The sequence below is a fragment of the Balaenoptera physalus genome (genome assembly GCF_965194825.1).
Source record: "Balaenoptera physalus genome assembly, chromosome: 2".
In the NCBI taxonomy this organism is placed as follows: Eukaryota; Metazoa; Chordata; class Mammalia; order Artiodactyla; family Balaenopteridae; genus Balaenoptera; species Balaenoptera physalus.
Genome location: NC_138883.1, coordinates 113,727,743 through 113,742,987, shown reverse-complemented (window position 1 = coordinate 113,742,987; position 15,245 = coordinate 113,727,743). Strand labels below are relative to the sequence as shown.

The 15,245-nt window shown below is 46.4% G+C and overlaps 1 long non-coding RNA gene across 1 annotated transcript; it reads left to right on the top strand.

Moving 5' to 3' along the window:
• The first annotated feature begins 3,014 nt into the window (after positions 1-3,014).
• LOC309654361 lies at positions 3,015-14,975 on the top strand. The gene is made up of 3 exons (XR_014260186.1): positions 3,015-6,106; positions 6,452-14,803; positions 14,834-14,975. It is a non-coding gene; the product is annotated as an uncharacterized lncRNA (long non-coding RNA).
• The last annotated feature ends 270 nt before the right edge of the window (positions 14,976-15,245 follow it).

The window sequence follows — 15,245 nt, the reverse complement described above, 5'->3', positions numbered from 1 at the left end:
CTCAATTCATGCTCAGCACTAAGCCAAAGGGATATTCTTAAATATAAATCAGATCATGTCATTGCTCTGCTTAAAACCATCCTTTACATCAAACTTAGAATGAAAGCTAAATTTGTACATGACCTACAAGGTTCTTCTTTATCTGCCCCTGCCTGCTTCTCTGACATCCCCTCCTCCACACTCTTCGCTCACTCATCACTGTTTATAATGACCTTGCTTACTTCTTTATGATCTCTTCCCTCCCCCTCCCCTAGAATGTGATCTCCAGGGAAACAGACACCTTGTCTCTCTTTTTGTGTGTGCACCCTCAGTGCAGAGGCAGTAGGGTCTGATGCTCAGCAGGTACTCAAAAACTATTTATTTATTTATTTAGGTAGATGTTATTTTATTTTATTTTTTTAACATCTTTATTGGAGTATAAATTGCTTTACAATGGTGTGTTAGTTTCTGCTTCACAACAAAGTGAATCAGTTATACATATACATATATCTCCATATCTCTTCCCTCTTATGTCTCCCTCCCTCCCACCCTCCCTATCCCACCCCTCTAGGTGGTTACAAAGCACGGAGCTGATCTCCCTGTGCTATGCAGCTGCTTCCCACTAGCTATCTATTTTACATTTGGTAGTGTATATATGTCCATGCCACTCTCTCACTTTGTCCCAGCTTACCCTTCCCCCTCCCTGTGTCCTCAAGTCCTTTCTCTAGTAGGTCTGCATCTTTATTCTTGACTTGCCCCTAGGTTCTTCATGACCTTTTTTTTTTTTTTTTTAGATTCCATATATATGCATTAGCATATGGTATTTGTTATTCTCTTTCTGACTTACTTTACTCTGTATGACAGACTCTAGGTCCATCCACCTCACTACAAATAACTCAATTTCTTTTCCTTTTATGGCTGAGTAATATTCCATTGTATATATGTGCCACATCTTTATCCATTCATCTGTCGATGGACACTTATGTTGCTTCCATGTCCTGGAAAAACTATTTATTGAATGAGTACAAACATTGCAGTAGACGGCCCTCCAAGATGACCCAATGATCCCTGCCTCCTAGTATTCATGCTGTTGTGTAGTCCCTTCCCACATTGCGTAGGGCTAATTTGCATAATCAATAGAATATTGCAGAGGTGACAAGGTGGGACTACTGAGGTACGTATGAAAGATGACCTTTGTCCTATTCTCTAGGATCCCCTGCTCTGGGGGAAGCCAGCTCCCATGCCATGAGGATACTCAAGCTGTCCTATGGAGCGATCCGTGGGGCGAGAAACTGAGGCCTTCTGGCAACAGCCATGTGAATGAGCCATCCTGGAAGCATCCTCTACCTGCATAAAGACTTCAGGTGACCGTAGCCCCAGCTGACATTTTGACTATAACCTCATGAGGGACTGTGAACCAGAAGCCACTTCTGAATTCCTGACTCACAGAAACTGTGAGGCAACACGTGCTTATTATTTTAAGGCACAAAGTTTTGGGAGTAATTCGTTATGCATCAATAGATAATTAATACACTTGTAAATGCTATATTGTTTCGTTAAAAGATAAGATCATAATATACATACAGCTTAGAAAACAACTTTTTCATTTAAATAGTATATCGTGAATATCTTCCATGTCATTAAATCCATATCTATAATCATGTTTAATAGATATTCAGAATTTCATTGAATAAGTGTACCACAAATTAGCTAATCACTCTTCTAAGTCTCAGATTTTTCACTACTATAATAAAAATTGCAATGGCCATTTTTGTGAGTAATTCTTGATGACATTTATGGGTTTCTTAGGATATATTTAGAAGTGAAATGCCTGGATCAAAGGGTATATTTTGGGCGACACATTTCCAAATTGTGTCTCCAGAAAGCTTGCACGTTTCTTTCCAGGAGGATCTGAGAGGACCTGTGTAGTAGGCAAACTCTTCAAAAAACTTTTACTATTTTGCCCATCAGATAGGCTTTCAAAATGGCCTTTGATGATTTGAACATCCATCTCTTTGATTCTTAATTACAGCAGCTTTGAAACTATGTATATGAGCAGCCCTGGGTGAGGAGGTCTCAGAGGTGGAGAGGGCTCTGCCAGCCTCCTCCTTTGCCCAGCCCACCATCCCTTCCCCACACAGCCCTGGGGAAGGCCTGGACTTCCTCTGTTTCTAAGCCATCCCCTTCTTTTTCTCTCCCCGGGGCATGGGCAGAGGAGGAATAAGGGGTTTCCTTCTCGAGGCCAGGCTTGGTTTGCCCCTGCGGCTGAAAGCTCTGGCATTGCTAGGCCCCCGCAGCCTGCCGACCCTGTCCTGCGGGCTGGCGGGCTAGCGTCCAGCTGTCTGTCCTCTCCACCGTTCACTGGGGAGATGCCTGTTCTCACAGATAAGGAAGAAACACTTACCTGTAAGGAGAAGGAAAGAAACGGTATTTAAATTAGTAATGCCACCGGCGGGAGTCAGGTTAACTTTGCAGTCAGACTAAGCCATTTAGAGCTCCACTCCTCAGAAAGAAGATGGGTTCCACTGTTCTCAGGGAGGCTTCCTGACCCTCCTGCTTGGGGTTCCCACAGCTGGGAGCTCTCCAGTGGGCATGCTTCTCTCCACCTTCTGGAGTGTGAGGAGAAAGCAGAGGGAAAGGGGAGAAGGGGGAGGAGTATCAGGCCAGAGGGGAGGGAGGGAGAGAGGGAGGGGAGGGAGGGAGAGAGGGAGGGGAGAAAAAGCGAAGAAAGATATGGGGGAGAGAGGAAGGAAGGAGAAAAGAGCAAAAGCAATGAGGCAGACGGATTATGGGAACCCACGCCGGGTCTGCCTGGCAGTTAGTGATATCGTCAAAACACACGACTCAACCCCCAGCGCTGGGATGAGACATGCGGATTTTATGGTGGTCCCTTGGGGAGAAGGAACGGGTTGTGTCACACCTCAAAACAGCAGGCCCTAATCAAACTTTCCCATTTTCCTCTCGCCTAACTCTCCCAAAGTCTATTTCTGAAAAATCCCTTCGATTTCCAGATGCTTCGGATCTTCAGAATTCCAGAAGCCAGCTCAGCACTCCGCCCAGAGTTGTGTGGTTCCCTGAAGGCTTCTGTCTCCCTGAGTCCCCACGACCACTGCAAGACCCAGCTTACTCCTCCAGCGTCTCCCTAACTTGTTTTTTCTCAGGAACGGGACAGATGGTGACGCCTGGTAGATGGTAGGACGTCAGGGTGTCGTGAAAACACTCACCTGTCCTCTGGAGCTGTTCATCCCCGGAGCGCGCAGGGGATGCCCACCTTCCTTCTAGGTAATGAGAATTCTGATCTTTTATATACCCAGTGCCTGTTTACACATGTTCACACAGTTCACGGTTATCTCCTAGAGCTGGGACTGAGAGGAAGGGGAGAAGAGGGACCCTCAGTCCTCTCCTGCACTTGTAGGCACTGAACCAGGAGAAAACTGCAACCCCAGGTGAATGATTTGCTCAAGGTCATGGGGTCAGCAGGTCTGAGGTGGGACCACAGCTTTGTCTCCAAACCCCATTCAAATCTCTTCCATACCCCACACTCCGGGCTGCATTTTATGATCCCCCTGGACCCTAGGCACTTATGTTTTTGTGGACTTCTTCTCCCATAAAAAAATATTAAAAATGATACTTTATGATTGCATTGGTATAAAGACAAATATAATCCTGGTGGGATTCATTATTCTATATTCATTATTATTATATTCATTTTTTCTTCTGATTTTAAAATCAAAACCTTTTTATGGCCCCTCAAATTCCCATGGGCCCCAGGCACAGTGCCTGCTGTCCCAAGGGACCATGGGCCCACCCTGCTGCCTTGCCTTAAACACTCTGCACAGATACACCGCAGCCCGGCTTTTCAAAGTGCTTCCACAGCTTTGGAGGGAGATGAGATTATTAGGAAGGAAAAAAAGATCTAGCTGATTAATAATGTAAAACACCCGTGCGCCTTACAGACCGCCAGCTGTGAAACACACAAAAGCCACAGTTGGTCTGACAAATAGCCAAGGGGCTGGAGTTTGGGTTCCCCTGGGATGCTCACCCACCTCTTAGTCTCCACCTTCCCACCCCACCCTGACAAAACCAGCTTCACCAAACATCTGCCTAACGCCACTACAGAGAAAGCACTCCTCTTTCTTTCCTGGCGAGTTGACATCAAGGACTTTTATCACGAAGATCAAGAGGAGGTGCGCTGTGACTGGGGACAGCTCCACCATTCCAAAATGATACCGGGGGACGGTGTTCAATTAAGAGGCTGAGTTACTCTTTCTGTGTGAGCCTTTGAAGATCCCAGGTCATGGCTTCTATAATTCGACTGCAGGTAACTGCAAGAGTCACAGCCTGTCTTTTTGCCTTCAGGGAGGGGGCAACTAGAACAGAGATGGCAAATGTGGGTTGCACGTGCGACTGGGTCCCTTGCCCAGATTGGAGCAGATACTTCCACTCAGTCATGCACTCTGTCTGCAGAGACTGGGGTCGCCTTGGAATCCTTCACAGCCCTGATAGAACAGTGTTCCGCTGGCGCCTGCAAGTTCACCCATGTGAGATCTGCTAGCCATTCCCGGTCTCAACCATTCTCTTCGGTCCTTACTCCCTACACTCTTTTTGAAACTTTAAAGAAATACACGCATGAGAAACCCAAGCAGCACTGCATATTTTTAACCCTTGAAATTATTATAAGTATATGCATACACTTATATATATATATAATCACTGTTCCCATTTCACAAAGGCAGAAAGTGAGGCTTGACGAGGTTAAATATTTAACCCAGAACATAATTACTGACAAATGGTAGAGCTGGGGTTTGAATAGAGGCTGACTCACCCAAGCCAGAACATAGCTTAATGGAGATGCAAGTTCTAATAGGGATGCCTTAAATTAATGATGAAACATTGGCTCTGGAATTCCTGGCAATGGGAAGCTAGGGAAATTGGGGTATCATTACCCCAGAACCACGTCATGTGAGCCTGCCTAGTGAGACTGAGATCTTAATTTGTCCTCCCATCAAAGGCTCAAGAGGCAATGGGAAGACTGTAAAAGAAAGGGAAGCAGGCTGCTCTGGGACACATGCATCTGTTTCTCCAGGGCCACACCTGCCTCTCTTCAGATGCTCTCAGCTGCCTGCCTTTTGGCTCCTTGGGAGACCCTGGCAGTGTCTGTGCAAGAGTCAGGTCCCCAGGGTGGCCTCTGTATCAACTGCTGGCTCTCTTCTTAACCCCGATGACCCAGAGTTACAGGAAAGTTCCCCATTTCTATATTTCCACCAATCATCTCCCTGCAGGAAACCTTTAGATCTGTAAGTCATGTGCCTGAAAGAGGTTAGAATCAAGTAGGGGAAAGGTGAGCAAAGAATCCACACCACCCAGCATCTGGGAAGGATGGTGGTAAGACTGGGCCACTGGAGGTGGACCCTGCCCCGAGGGGCCAGCCCCTGCAAAACAGAGGGCACCAGAAGGGTGAAGTCTGAGGGGAGCTCCTTATTCTGCCTTCTGTTCCTCCTTCTCTGTCTCAGCATCCCATCCACCTCTACAGGCTTTCTCTCCTGGTCCACGCCATTGCGATTCACAAATCCCCATCTGTGTGATCCTCTCCCCTACCGTGGCACTTGACCTAGACTTCTCTACGAGAAATGAGGTGAGGTGGGGTGAGGAGAGGATATGAGCACTCATTAAGCACTTCGTATGTGCAAGTACTTCACGTATCTTATTTCGTCTTCGGCCCCTTGAATTGGCTGTACAATCTGAATTTTATAATGGTGCAAACGAAAGCTGAAGAGATTGAGTAATTTGCCCGCAGAGCTAGAAGGCAGCGCTAAGAGTCTGTCCCGAGTCTAAATGCAGATAGTCCCTCCCCCAGATCCTGATTTCGGAGTCTGGGGTGGAACCTAAGAATTTGCATTTTAAAAAATATTTATTTATTTGGCTATGCCAGGTCTTAGTTGTGGCATGCAGGATCTTTTAGTCGCGGCATGTGGGATCTAGTTCCCTGAACAGGGATCGAACCCCGGGCCCCCGGCATTGGGAGTGAAGAGTCTTACCCACTGGACCATCAGGGAAGTCCCAGAATTTGCATTTCTAATGAGCTCTCAGGTGCTGCTGCTGCTGCTGGGGTAGAGGGGGAACCACAGTTTGAGAACCGCTGCTTTATTTTTTATTTTTTAATGCTATTCTTGTCTGCTTACATTCTTTTTATGTATGTATGTATGCATGTATGGCTGTGTTGGGTCTTCGTTTCTGTGCGAGGGCTTTCTCTAGTCGCGGCAAGTGGGGGCCACTCTTCATCGCGGTGCGCGGGCCCCTCACTATCGCGGCCTCTCTTGTTGCGGAGCACAGGCTCCAGACGCACAGGCTCAGTAATTGTGGCTCACGGGCCGAGTTGCTCCGCGGCATGTGGGATCTTCCCAGACCAGGGCTCGAACCCGCGTCCCCTGCATTGGCAGGCAGATTCTCAACCACTGCGCCACCAGGGAAGCCCCGAGAACCGCTGCTTTAAATCATAAGATTGGGTATCTAATGGTGGAGTTTCAACTTTCTAGCAGGAAAATATGTGGGGCTCCAGGGATTTTTTCCAGTGACCCTGGAATCATATCAAGTAGACAGCTGCCTCTGCATCCCTGGGCAGCCTGCTTTTGCTCAAGCCTTTGATGTGCTTCAAGGTGGAGCCATAGCGTGTGCCCAGTCACTTGATCTTTGGAGAAGGGCACCTCAGTGCCAGAACTCTAGCCCTGGTCGTGCGGAGGGCTGGAACTGCCGAAGCACATGGGAAACAAGAGGAAAGGCCAGGACCGCAGCTGCGGGGCTGCTTCGGAGGCTGCAACTAAGCTTTTCATCAGCTGGAGCCCTATCTGCCCTCAGGGTGAGTCTGACGGGGGCTGACAGGTCACAGCAGATGCCGTCCAGGCACAGCAGCTGCTTCCACCTGCCCTGTAATCAACACAAAGCAGCAAGGAGGTTAAAAGGCAGAGCAACTGCTCCCCTCGGGGCTCCCCACCCAAGGCTGGGGGAGCTGACACACAGAGGGCGGAGGAAGGAGCTTCCAGCTCACCCAGGCTGTCCCAGGAACACTCTCCTTAACGGGGTAGGAAACCCAGGATCAAGAGAAATTAGGTAATGAGGGCAGCGTCTAAATGCCCATGAAGGTGCAAATAGCAGCCCCGCCCCCCCATTCTAATAAGAGCTCACATTTATTGGGCTTTTACTATGTTCCAGGCAAAGCACATTAGATGGATTACATAATTTACTCCTTACAACAGCGCTATCAGAAATTTACTATCCTCATTTACTATCCTTATCCCCTGATAAGGAAAGTGGGGTTCAGAGAGATTGAGGAAACTGCCTAAAGCAGCACAGCTACTAAGTAGCAGAGCTGGGATCTGAGTTGAAATCTATCTTCTCCAGATGCCATGCTCTCTCTTATAATGCCTCCCTACTAAGGTTGGATTCCCATAGTTTGTTCATTTATTCATTCACTCATTCATTCATTCCTACATGCATTCCTTCACTTAAACATTTTAGGCACTGGGAGTAAGAAAGGAAGACCTAGTCTTTACACTCAAGAAATTCACAGATGTGGAGAAGAAAAACAAGTGATTCACAGAGGGATAAATGCCATGAAGGGCAAGTACAAGAGTGCAAGGACTAGGGGTGTTAGATGAGGGCAGCTCACCCACGTGGGCAGGGACAGGGCCCTGGATGCATCGTCAGAGGTGGTAATACTTGAATAAATGAATGAAGGAGCCAGTCTCCTGACCCCCAGTGAAGGGCTGGCTTAGTCTGGACGTGGCACAGGTGACAGCAGATCATCCCATTTAGGAGGCTTGCGAGCTTCCTAGTCCAGTGGTTCTCAACTCTGTTGCACAATGGAATCATCTGGAGAGGTTCTAAAAGTCCCTATGCCCTGGCCCCTGCCAGTCAATCAGAATTCTGGGGTAGGGACTCCCCAGGTGGTGCCAGTATGTAGCACAGTTTGAGAGCCACTGTTCTAGATGGACCATGGGCGCTCCGATAGAGCCTTGCAGGCGTTCACCCATTGCTTGCTCCTGTTGCCCATCAAATGAGCCAGGGTTCGAGGAAAACTAAAGTGGGCCCTTGGTGAGTCTGGAGTTTCAGGCAGAGGTGTTCTAAAGGCCTGGGAACACCAGTTATGCTTTTGTGACTTCTTCCAGCTGAAGGTTGAAACTTCAGAAAAGTGGTTGTGAGAAGGGAACCGCTGGATAAATATGTAGAGTGAGAATGTAACTCCAGATCTAGATTTATCTTTAGCTCTCTCTCCAATTACACAGTCAGATCTCGGGATCTGGTACTTTGACCCATGACTGAAGCCAAAGAAATGGTTACCTCATAGCAAGGGACTCAGTGCATCTCAGGAAGACATGGAAGAACCTTTTTGGTAAGAGAATGGTAACAACAGCAATGGCCATTTTTGAGTTCTTGCTAAACACTGCTCCAGGCCAAACACTATTCCTTTAATCCTTACACCAAATTCGAGAGGTAAGTATTATTCTTCTTCCCATTTTAGAAAGGAGGAAGTGGAGGCCTAGAGAGGCCACCCAGCCAATAAGTGGTAGAAGTGGGATTTGAACCCAAATTCCAAAGCTCTTCCCACTGGACCATGTCATCTCTATTGAGTATAAGGGAATCACTGACATGAAAAAGGGAACTTTAATCTAAAATTTAAGGGGAGTGAAGGAAACCAGATAATACTGCGAAACCAGACTCAGTGGAAGACTCTCCTCCATCAATTTTTCTCTATTTGACCATTTCCATCAGTGAATGTAAAATCGTACCTCCCATCTTGTAAAAAGCCCTCCCTTGACCCCACTGACCCTGCCTCCCCGATTACTGCTCCATTTCTCTGCAAAGCACAAAGTTGTTTGCATCGGTGTGAGCAGAAGTGTGCGAGATGAGCTGGGAAGGGAGGTTTGGGGGCATCCTCTGGACTGGGGGGCTTTGTGTCCTTCAAGGTGCTGGTGGGGAGGCTAATCCTGTCTTCCTTTTCCCATTTCTCTCTCTGCCTCCCAGGAAGAGCTGTGTCGAGGCTGGGGCAGATGAGGGGTGCGAATGGTCAGACAGGGTGGGGGCAGTAGGGAACGGAGGCTAAGAGCTGAGATCAGAGCCGAGATCCTGCTCATCAGAGGTCAGGCCAGAGCTGCCTGAGATGTGGTCATTATTCAGACCATATTCTCCCAAGCACAGTTATAACTCAACTAACTCCCACGGCAAATCGCTGAAGAAAGTTTGTTCCCATTTTAGAGATGGGAAGTCTGAGGCTCCCAGGTTATTTATTTGGGATCTGAAGGAAACCAACATTTGCAGAAACCCTGCAATATCCTAGATACTTTGCTAAGTGTTGAACATACTTGATTTCATTTACACATCAAACAATGTCGTAGGGAAGGATGTCTTCATTTTACAGAGGAGGAAACCAAGGCATGAGAGATTAAACTCCTTGACCGAGGCACCCAGCACGTGTTAAGCCAAAACTTCAAACCAAGAAAGGGCCCGGGAGGAACCTGCCTTGCTGGCTTTATCTCAGAGTATCCCCCAAAATTTGTGGGCTAGGGGAGAAGGTAACTCAGTGGCCAAAGTGACCTGAAACCCACTTAGACTGTCATTTCATGCCTCATACTTTGGAGGTAAACAACCTGACTCCAGCCCAGATGCTGGGCCAGCTCACAGGGAACATGGCTCTGTGATCACCAAATCCACACAATTCATAACCATACATGTCAGGAGGAGCACCAGATGCCATCATTTCAAACAGGCTGTAAAGAGACAAGTGAGGGATAATTGGGGCAATCTCATGATTTAGGCAGCTTGGCTGGGGGCGGGGGGGCTTCCCAGAGGAAAAAGGGTTTCAGAAATGCTGGGTTGGGAGTCAGGTCAGGGTAGTGCTTGGAAAGGGGGATTTGGACTCAGCTTGGTTTCTAACCTGGCTCTGCTTACCAGCTGTGTTGGCTAACTTCTCCCAGCCTCAGACTTACCATCTCTAAAATGGGAACAAACTTTCTTCAGCGATTTGCCATGAGACTTAGGTGGGGTAAACTGCGGAGCGCTGGGCACATAAATGGTAACTTCATGAGTGGCAGCCAGCTAATAGAGAGACAATCGGTTTGGCTTTTGGAAGCAAGGGGAGGAAAGCCATAGCTCAGAGATAAGTGAGACTGTTTCTTTCTACCCTCAGACCTGAGAAAGGACAAGCTCAGCATCTGGGCCACCCCCTTCAGGATTCTTGGAGAAGAATCCTAAGAATTCATGGAGATTCTCCATAGATTTCTGAAGAATTTTGCTCTCAGTTGCTAGAGGACAGAGGTTTCCTAATGTCTAAATGTGACTTATTTCCCCGCAGCTCCTTGTGAAGGGAGGATGGGAGGAGCCACTGTCCATGCCCCACCTACCCCAGCAGTGGGGCAGCTCTGGAGTAATAACGGGGTGATCTGGAACAGCCAGGGATGTGGTTCAGAACTAAGAATATCTCAGGCACAGTTGACAAGAGACAGCTTTCCAGACCAAGCACCGAGCCCACAGATGGGCACGTCCTCTGCCTACATCCCCGAAATCCCATCAGCCCGCCTGCCACACACCATTCCAAGGCGGGGCTTCCTGCTCTCAGCACATCTGAATTGTCCACCTCAAGACAGCCCTGAAAACAGGACACAAAAGAAACAGGTGTCATCCTTTTTCAGGGAAGGCTTAGAAATGGCTTCATTCATTAAGCAAGAAGCAGGGACCACAAGGCATGTCCTTGCTTTCAAGGGAATGTACTACACAGCTGAGAGCGTGGAAAGACATCACAAAGCAAGTTATTAAGGATCAAAAGGCGCGCCCCATACAATAAGCACTTGAGCTGTTTGAAGGAGACGGATCTCTGGAGGCTGGGGTGCAGATGGGAAGGCTTAATGGCAGATGTGGGGTTTGGGCTGGGCCTTGGGAAAGAAGGATTTTACTGAGAGAGAGAAATGGAAAAGGTTTTTGTTTTCTTTCGGATGGAGTGGCTGGTAGGAGCAAGGTGTGAGGGCAGGAAAGCGCAGAGCATGTTAGGAGGTGAGGAAGAGGCAATTTGAAGGGCAATCTGGGTACCGGCGGGGAGCAGACGCGGGGGAGGTAGGGGAAGCCGTGCCCACCAGGCCATCGCGGGTGGTGAGGGCGGCCGAGGACTGACGGACGGGAGGCTCGGGCTTGATCATGGGGGCAGTGGGGAGTGGTTGCAGGATCTTGAGTCGGGGCTTGTCTGTTCACCTTGGCAGAGAGAGGCATGCAGGGTGGACTGTGGGGTGGCGGCCAGGATGTAGCCATGCAGAGGTGAGAACCGAGTGGAGATGGGGACCCAGATTGCTTGTGGCAGCCGCAGGCACAGACAGCAGGAGATAGAGGCAGCTTCCAAGGGAAGAAGGCTTGAAGGGGTGACGTGACTCACTGCCCTGTGGGAGCGGAGGGGGAGACAGGAGTCCGAGGTGACTCCTACTCTCCAGCTAGAGTGACTGGATAAAAGGAGTCATAGAATCATGAAAGGCAATGAGGTAGTGGGGGAGGGGCTGGCTTTTCAGGGCAATTGGCCGGAAATGCAGAATGCACACTGCTGTGTGTGGAATAGGGAATGAGGAATCTGGAGATGGGTGAGGTGGGTCTTGAGAAGGTTTCTCTTCGACTCCAGACACAATGCATCAATATCAGATGCTCCCTGGGGAAGGCTCAGTGCAAATGCACACCCATCCCCGCCTCCTGGACCCCTCTTTTTGCCCCACCCCTAAGTCATGAGTAGAAGCTCCAGAAAAAGCCCTAGAACTGCCCTGATGTCCTCATCCCACATCATCGTTTAATTATTTCACTCCCAGACCGTAGGTGCCATGTAATAATATTGTTGCGGCCAACAGCAATTGAACAGTAAAAAGGTTAATTGCATTTATTACTAAAAAACTCTGTGCGAAAGGAAGGTGTTCAAACAGTTGGGCAGACTTGTTGAAAGCTAATGCTGTCACTAAATTGAATTTCAAATGAACTTTACATCCATAGTTCATTTTGCTAATTTCATTCTCTGCATCTTGCAATTTGTTGACAGTGATTGACTATTTAAGTGAATAATATCTGTGTACCGGGATCATTTAGTAATAGAAGATGCCACACATGATCATAACGTTAATGAGTATTGTTTACTTAAATTTTCATCACCTACTTAGTCTGTAGAAGGTATTGGCTCATCAGAGCTAGCCCTAAAATTCAGGGGACCAGAATGACTGTAGGAACACAGGGCATTGGAGTGATCTTCACACCAGGGGCTAGATGGGTTCCTATACATTTAAGACACCCGACCACAGATTCACATCATTCATGGGCCATCTATCACAAATTTTTTTTTTTTTTTTTTTTTTTTTTACAGCAAAAAGAAGTCAGAAATACACACAGATTTCTGGGTTTGGAATCTCAGAATCTCTTTTGGATGGATTACTGACTATGCTGGTGATGAGAAAAACATGACTTGTACATGGGGAGTACAGAGGAAAGGTGAGGAGGGGTTTAGTATAGAGCTACAATAGTGCTATCTGGATGGAGTTACAGGTAACAACACACACACACACACACACACACACACACACATCCTAGGGCCTGAAATTCTCAAATCTCAATGTGCATCAGAATAATCTGGATGCTAGTTTAAAAATGTAGATTCCCAGACTCCACTCTTGAAGACATTAGGAAGGGGCCCTAAAATCTGCATGTGAAATAAGCACCTGAAGTGATGCTAATCTGGGTGGCTCTTGATGACACTTTGAGAAACACTATTCATCCCTAAACATTCACCGTGACCTGCCTCAAATTCTTTTCCCAACGGTTTTGGATCCATTCTACTCCTTACTGCCTCCTCTCCCACCCTCAAAACAACTTTATGAAATAATCTCTATTATTATCTCTAGGCTATGATTGAGGAAACTGAGGCACAGAGAGGTTAAGTGTACAGTGATTACAAGTCCAGATTCTGGTAACAGACCAGGAAAAGAATCTTGCTTTTGATTCTTACTGTGTAACCTTGGGCAAGTAAATTACTTAACCACTCTGACCTCAGTTTCTTCAACTGTAAATGCACTATTAATCCCCCCTCAAAAGAGGATTAAGTGGGATTAGGTACTAGATATAATGCCTAGTGCCCAGTAAGCATCCAATGAACTGCAGCTGTTACTCTTAGTTGGCTCTGAACACAAGCCCTGCCCAGAACGAGACCAAAAGAAGCAGGGAGCACGGACAACGAGATGGCCAGCCCAGAATTTTGAACGATATGTATGCATGACATGTTGAGAAAATTAATAATAATTAGAAATAGAAAAAGTGTACTAACAGCTATTTATTTACTCATTCACAAAACAAATGTTCTTTTAATGCTCAGTTCTTTTGCACATCCGCTTGTATGGAAAAGTAAGAGCAAAAAGAGGGAAGGCAAACCCCCTGCAATTTGAGTAAATTCCAATACACTCTCCAAAAAGAACCTGGACCGTCACACCTCCAAGTTCATCTTCACTGCAGAAGATGGTTCCTATTTTTTATTTTTTTCCAAACAAAAGGCCAGTCAGACACATCAACTCAGATCGAAATTACTGCCTATCAGAATGGCATTAGCCAACCTGTGTCCATTTCTGCAGCCTTCAACCCCCAGTTCTATTTGGTGAAAGATGAGAAACAAATACATTGGCAGCTTGTCATGAAATATTTTCTCCCTAAATCCAATATACCATGTGTGATTCAAATCTAATTATACTCTTAAAAAATTAAAATCACTGCTTCTGTTTCTAGTATGGCCATTTGTTCTTAGCGAGTTTGACTTCACAATGAAGAGACTATAAAGTCTGGTGAGAACTTTGTCCATTCAGGAAAATTGTGTGTTTCTGCAGGTGGTTGATGGGGCCAAGGTCCTGGCATAGGCAGAAGTGGTCAGCACGAGCAAAGCCAAGGTCAAAGTTGTCATATTTTATTGACTGTCAGTTTAGTTATGTTTTATGGCCACAGAATGTAAGTCCTTGAAATTATGCTTTGGGGGTAAAAAGGAAGGCAGTAATTTGCCTACGTATTGGAGTTTCAGTTGGTACAACTGATTCGTACGTTGCTTGAGATGTGCATATTCTCCAACCTGGTCATTCCTCATATGGGAACAGAGCCTACAAATATCCTCACGTATGTGCACAAAGCATATTGCTAGGATATTAACTGAAGCACTCTTAGTAATACCATAAAACTGTAAACAACCTGAAAGTCCATCAACAAACACATTTTTTGTACCATCTATAAAATGGAATACTATGTATTTTAATGAAAGCCTGGATGTATAAGTTTGCTAGTGCTGCCATAACAAATGCCACAGAATGGGTGGCTTAAACCACAGAAATTTATTTTCTCAAAGTTATGGAGACTAGCAGTCCAAGATTAAGGTGTCAGCAGGGTGGCTTCTTCTGAAGCTTCTCTCCTTGGCTTGCAGACGGCTGCCTTCTCCCTACGTGTACAGGTGCCTGATGCCTCTGTCTGTGTCCTAATCTCCTCTTCTTAAAAGGACACTAGTCGTATTGGATTAGGGCCCACACTAATGACCCATTTTAACTTAACTACACCGTTAAAGGCCTTATCTCCAAATACAGTCACATCTTGAGGCACTGAGGGCTAAGGCTTCAATATATGAATTTTGGGAGACATAATTAAGTCTGTAACACTGGACTAGCTCCATGTACTCTGACTTGGAAAAGTGGCCATGAAATTCTGCTTAGAGAAAGAAGTAGGTTGCAGAAGAGCATGTATGGTATGATCCTGACGTTGCTTTAAAAATAATGTGTGTGTGTGTGTGTGTGTGTGTGTGTGTGTGTGTGTGTGTGTATAGAAAAATGTCAGCAGGGACATACCCTAAACAGTTAACAGTGGCTCTCTCAGGAGAGTAGAATTGGAGTGCAGAAGATGCCAACTTTTTATTTTATAAATGCCTGTATTGTTAGTTTGATTTTTTTTTTTTTTTTTTTTTTTTTTTTTTTTTTTTTTTACCACAACCAAGCAATAAGTTTGTAATTCAGTTTTTGCAAACCGGGCAGGAAAAAAGGAAGGCTGCTCTTTCTCGCTGGGAAGGGCCAAAGACAATGTCTGCTTCAGTATTTGTGTCATCATCAGCATATCAAGTGCCTACTATGTGCCTAGAATTTCACTACAAATCTCATTCGACCGCCCGCCATAATGCTGTAAGCTACATATTAGTGCCCACTTTTTACAGATAGAGTACCTGTGCTCAGAGAGAGTAAAGT